The sequence below is a fragment of the Haemaphysalis longicornis genome, unplaced genomic scaffold, assembly GCF_048455015.1.
Source record: "Haemaphysalis longicornis isolate Haplotype H1 unplaced genomic scaffold, Haemaphysalis longicornis Haplotype H1 scaffold_4, whole genome shotgun sequence".
Taxonomy (NCBI): domain Eukaryota; kingdom Metazoa; phylum Arthropoda; class Arachnida; order Ixodida; family Ixodidae; genus Haemaphysalis; species Haemaphysalis longicornis.
The window spans coordinates 165,381,727-165,388,177 of NW_027526361.1; positions in this window are offsets into that span (position 1 = coordinate 165,381,727).

Here is a 6,451-nt window from a genome sequence, read left to right on the forward strand (position 1 = left end):
CTGCTGCTTTTGAGAGCCGGAAGGGGCGTATATTTCGGAAGCCCGGTTATCACCATCCTGGCTTCATTATTTAGGCGCTCAAGAAGGCTTAGCTGCGTGCGCGTGATCGGATGGAACGGTGCTCCGTATATGATACGGGAGTGTACAAATGCACGTACAAAATGTCGCAGTTCATTCTCTTTGACTCCTCTCGTGCGGCTGGCGATCCTGCGTAGGACTTGGATGACTTATTTAGTGACACGAACTGTCCGGCCAAACCAGGTGGATGCTATGCACTGCTCGTCGATAAACATCCCGAGTATACGTATGGAGCGTTTTCTAAGGATAGGCCTTTCCACAATTGTGAGGTAGACGCTAGCCTTCTCCTCATCCTTGGATGGGGTTTTCCTGCCACCGTGGATGACCACAAACTCTGTCTTCTCGGGTGCCAGCGTTAGCCCTATCTGCTGTGTGTAGCTTTCGACAGTATCCAGGGCCGCTTGTAGTGCCTGTTCTTGTGCACCTAAATAACCTTGTTTGGTCCAGAGCGTCACATCGTCTGCGTAAATTGCATGTTCGACGTTTTCGATGTTGGCCAGTCTTCCAGGAAGCGCCGCCAGTGCTACGTTGAATAACGTAGGAGCGATGACAGAGCCTTGAGGGACTCCTACCCGGTTGTAATGAAAGCGACTGAGGGAACTTCCAACTTTGACCTGGAAAGTTCGATCCCGAAGGAAGGCGGCAATGAAATTGTGCATGTATCCCTTGATGCCAAGATCTCTTACGGCTTGCATGATCGAGGTGTGAGGAAGGCCATCAAAGGCCTTCCTAATGTCAACACCTACGACCATACGGGGACATGTAGACAACGGGTCAAGAACGTCCTCCTTGAGGCGTAACATGATATCTTGCGTCGTCAGACCGGAGCGGAACCGTATTGTGTGGGAGCAAGAAGGCTACGCTCCTCCAGCCACCATACAAGGCGAGCGTTAACCATGCTCTCCAAAAGCTTAAACAAGCATGACGTAAGGGATACCGGTCGTAAGTTCCCCAGGCAGTTAGGTTCTTTGCCTGGCTTCGGTATTGGTTTTACAATTGAGTGCCGCCAGTCGTCGGGAATGGAGCCTTCTTGCCAGACGCGATTAAAGTCCGCAAGGAGAGTCACCTTGCATTCTTCTGGGAGGTTCTTGATGTGCGATCCAGTGATACCGTCTGCGCCTGGCGCGCCATGCGTGTTAATTCTGCGTAGGGCATCTTCGAGCTCAGCCATTGTGAAAGGTTGGTTAAGTTCGTCCTCCGCAGCTGGAGTGTCGTCCTTCTCGTAGGTTAGGGAGTTGGGACTCGATGCTTGTGGAAATAAGACCTCAGCCGCTTTCTCTGCGAACGCTTTAGAGCCAATGCCTTCTTTGAGAGCCACGTGGGCTGCCCCATCTGCAGTCCTACGTTGCCCCCAGAAGGGACCTAAGTATGCCCCAAGCTCGACGAGAGCTTATTGAACCGTTGATTTTTTCGCACATTCGAGCCCACTGTATAGACGCCAGTTCAGCGGTATACTGCTCGATTTCTCTTTGGACTGCTTTCAGTTTTGCTTTTAGTGTTTTAGGACGCCCCATGGCTAGGAAGGTAGACTGTATTCATAGTCTTCTGTTCCATAAATGAAGAAGGTGTCGATCGGTATCGGGATCGTCAAAAGAGACGCGAAGTGTTTTGGTGGATTGGCGTTTGGCATTAGCCATGGCTTCTTTAAGCGCATCTATGCTCTGTATGGAGTCCCATTCCCTCAGGAGTGCTCTATATTTGTCCCAATGAGTGACCTTGCATTCCCTTTTAAGCCTGTTAGACCCTCGCGTGGACGTGGTATCTTTCTTCACAGTTATTGCTATGGGGAGATGATCACTACCCAGCGGATCCTCAAGAACGCTCCATCGAAATTGACTTGGTCGCGAGGCCCACGTCAGGTCCGGAGTAGTGTCAGCTTGGCGTCGGTCCTGTCCAAGGCTAGTATGAGCTTGTGGTAAATTCAAAAGCGTGAGGCCGTAGTGGTCGAGATGGCCTAGAATGCGCCTTCCACGTGGGCTACACTTGGTGTAGTTCGAGGCTATGTGCTGGGCATTAAAATCGCCGCAAACAAGCACTTCGTCACTACGGTAGACCTTCTGGAAGTGTGGTATGAAGCTGAGGTTTGCCGGACTACGCTTAGACTTGTTTCTGGTATTTTCTGGATTGAGGTATACCGAGAAAACGACCATTGTTCTTTTTGACGCGAGTTGAAGTCTACATCCAGTGACGCTGGCGCTGCTTGAGCACCAAGGAGCAGTATCCAGCCTAGTGTGTGTCAGGGTTCTATCTACATACATGGCCGTACGTGTTGGTGTGCACGGATCTTCTGGAAAACCATAGCCTTCGTAGCCTGGAAGACGTGGAATGGGTCCGTTTACCTCTTGTAAACACAGCACAGCAGGTTTGCGCCCGTTGTGTGACAGTCCCCATCGTAATATCATGTCCGCTTTCTTTTTCTTTTGGGAACGGCAGTTCCACTGAATCACGGTCGGGATGTCTCCCCCTGCATCCCGACCACGACCTGAGGCGCTACTTTGAGACTGAAAGCTAGCCATGGTTCACGTTGAAGGGTTGACTGGGAGAATTGGCATTCGCAGGAGAAAGGGAGTTTCCGTTCGTCAGTGGGGTGGCCATGGAGCCCCAAAAAAGGAGCGTTCCAGTGAACATGAGACGCTCCATGACAATGCGAACACATGTTTCAACTGCGCGTTCAATCATAGTCTGAACCCGTGTCATGATGTTGCTCTCTAGTTGTGATAGGCGTGCTGAGAATACCGCCTCATAATCAGGCTGGAGTTGTGGCTGCTGAGAAGTTTGCAGGACGTGGTTAGTACTTTCACTGGATGTTGCACTGCGTGGGGATTGAGGGGCTTCCTTGCGAGAGTGGGCAGTGGGCTGAGTTGTTGCTGATGTAGTGGGCGCAAGCGGGGGCGATTGTTCCGGGGGTGCGCGACTTAAAGACCTTTCTTGGCCGCGCTTTTTCCGGTTAGTGCTCTTGACTGCGTCCGCAAAACTAAGCGTGGCCTCTTCGCGATCTACAAGCTTACCTAGAGATTTTCCGGAGGGTGTTGAATGCGCGCCGCTTGGAGCTTTATCGGCACTGCGCCTGACGGCCACCATTTTTGAACGTCCTTCAAGCGATGGCGAAAGTGGGCCTTGGTCTGTTTTCGGTCCTGAGCGTTGGTTTCGCTTAGCGTCGGCTGGCGATTTCCGCGTGGTTAGTTTTTTGTTGATCTCTACGCGCTTGGCACAGTTTCGGGCCGTAGCTAGATGGCTCCCACCACAGTTCCTGCATTTCGGTGTGTTGTTGGGACATTCTCCACTGCTGTCATGCTGTTTGCCGCCGCACTTTGGACAACGTGGTTTGTCTGCATTGGGACATTGTTCTTTCCCATGTCCCAACTTGTGACAGGTCTGACAAGCATAGACTGTTGGCTTGAAAGGGAAAACTCGAATCGTAAACGATTTGAGTCCGATCTTGGAAGGGAGGCTCCTTCCCTGAAAGATTACCAGCGCCGTGCCTTTTTCGCCAATAGGCCGAGCGCTGATGATTTCGCACTTTCGACAGTGTAGGTTCGCCTTAAGCTCAGTAGCTCTCATTCCGCCCACGTTGTGGATGATGCCCCGTATCTGGTTTCTTGTTATGGCTTCGTAAGCTTGAAACGGTGTGGGTTTTCCATTGATAGGAAGTTGCGTTATGGTTAGAAGGGCATCTCGCACTCCGCAGTCGTCCGTATCCACGGCTATTTGGTTGCTTCTGTCTAGATACCGGATCAGAATGCGCGGATCGCCTGTCCTTTCTGGCGTCGAGGAAATCTTCACGTGCTTCGAAATTGCCGCGTCGAGTAGAATGAACTTCTCGTCCATAATTCTGCACGGCTCTTGAGGTTTTAGAATAACAGTACACCCGCCGGTCGCGCGGCGTTCTTCGACTAGGCCAGGTTGACTGCGCGCCGGTTTACGGCGTTGGTAAGTGACTGTCTGCCACCCTTCTTCGTTTTGGTCTAGTGGATTTGCTGGATCTGAATCCGAATCGTATGAATTGTAGTCAGCTGTCTCGTCATGACAATTAGGGCCGCGGCGGACCACGTTAGGTTGTTATCCACGCCCAATTCGGGCGCCGCCGTGCCGATCGAAAGGTTTAGGCCTAAACGCGGACCCCGCGTTCAGTGAGGAAAGCGTCCCCCGAGAGCGTTTCTGGCCGTGCGCTGCAGTTGGCACAATGCGTACGTTAGAAGTGAGTGAAACATCGCACTTGCCTTTGCTGTCTTGCGGGGGCTCAGTAGCGGAGAGAGGAGCGAAAGGGTTCTTGTGAATGCGCAGAGGTGCGCGCATGACAGCGACTGAATCTGCCGCTGGAACGACCGCGGCCAGTGCCGTACTTGTCGGTAAGCCTATCATGGCGTCTTCGTCGGTCGAGGTACTGGGAAGCTGCAGATCCATGTCCTCCGAGGTTGGGGCGTTGGATACAACTTCGGCGGGATCCATGGTTGTAGGAGGTTCGACGGAGACCGGGTATGCGGGCCCGGGGCCCACAAGTCCGGTTAAATTTACCGTAGTCGACGGAGCTTGGGTAGGATGCGTCGGCTTCGCTCGGCCACCTAGTGGAGCTCCTGCAGAGAGTCAGGGATGTAAATAATGCGTGAGACGACGGCGTTCACCCCGGCGTGCACCAACACAACCGTCCCTCGCGTCGTCCCGCCGCCGTTTCCCCCCGAAATCCCCCAAAATCCCCCGATGAACATCAAACACAGCATACACGAATCACAAGTTCATCTGCTGCCCAATCACAGCCAAGAACACAGGTACTCTCCATTCGCCCGGACTTTTCCTCCTCCCCATTGGTCCTGCCTGAATCCGGTCACCTCCTTGCCCTACTGCCCCTTACGGTCGAGGAAAGACGTTCTCACGGGAGGGGAAGAGTCAACGGCCTGACGGCCACTGAACGTGACGGCGCCGCCACCCACGGCGCCTGGCTTACTGAGGGCTAAGTACTACTAGACAAGGCCAGCTACTCAGATTAGTCGCCACAAACGAGCGCCGCGCCCGCTGTCAAACGGCGTCGAGCATAGATCAGCACGACGACATCTCATCCCGCTAACGACGAAAGCACTCTGCGCGTCTCGCCACCCCGCGCCCCGCCACCGTCCTCCGCCGACGACAACAACCGGGGGGGAAGCAGCAAAGGATCGCCGCCGCCGCCGGCTATACGCCTCGAGCGCTGCCTGTAGGGGCTAAGGTCCCTGAAAGAACTAAGGTAGCGCCAACTGCTCCCTCCTTCTCCGCTGCCCTCCTCTTTTTTCTCTCCCCTCACCCGCGGCGCCGCCATCCCTTTAACTCCGCGGCGGGGACGCCATATTTGTTGGCCACTTGAGAGCATACGCCCTCGCTACGCTTCAGGGCGCTCGCTGCAGTTTGCTCTTGTTTTTGCGCCGAAATCGCTCTTTGGTAGCATTTATAGGATTTCTAGAGCCCCGTTTTACCAACACGCACTGAGTGATAGTGTTTTGTTTTATATTTTTGTCTACAAGGGGATATTTGCGGGGCGGATGCCGCTGGCGCATACGCACAGCGCGGTTTTTGTTTACGTGTGCGGCATTCTGTAACACCTCAGGATAGCTCGTGAATGCGAAAGGATCGAGCGTGGACATTTCAAACTGCTCTGTTACGGTAGTTCCGTTCTTGCATTCGCGTGACTGTGGTCGTGCAATCACTGCACAGAGCTCTTGCGCACGGTTCGCGGCAGTATACAGTGCGCTTCATTCGCAAATGCCGTAGTTCGAGCGCTGCGCTGGCGTCCTTGCACTCGCCTTTCTTGCGATAATTGTGTATCCTCAGCGGCGTTCACTCTGCGCCCGCTTTTACTAACGACCTACAGCCTACCTTAATTCCGCGCAGTTTAGAGTGCTTTGCCGTTTTTGTAGAAATGTTTCCTTCACCTTCATGTCGTTATAGGCTGCTGTGAGTAGACTAAAAACATACACATGCTGTTGTGCGTGTGTGCACGTACAGCGACGTGAAAAGCCCCTGCTTCCCCGACTTCGCAGCCGGATACACTAAACTACACTCGCGGCCGTACGTTCATGTGCGAACCTAGTGAAAAACGCAGACTTGTAATTCTGGGAATACGCGCCAGAGAAGACTGCGATCAATCGATCGGGTAAACTGAAATTACAGATTTGTGGCCTCTTATTTCTCATACGAACCAGAGATCGAGTCCCTCTAGGTACAAATTATGTAACTAGTTACTGCAGTTAATTAATCATGCAATACGTTTTTTCACCGGGCGCGGTCGTTTACAGCCGTTATTAATGGAGGCGCCTGGACAGAATTGTTTTGTGCTGGGATATATTCTGGCAGATTTGTACATTGCACTAACACAGGGATACACCCGAAAGAAATTCGAAAGAGG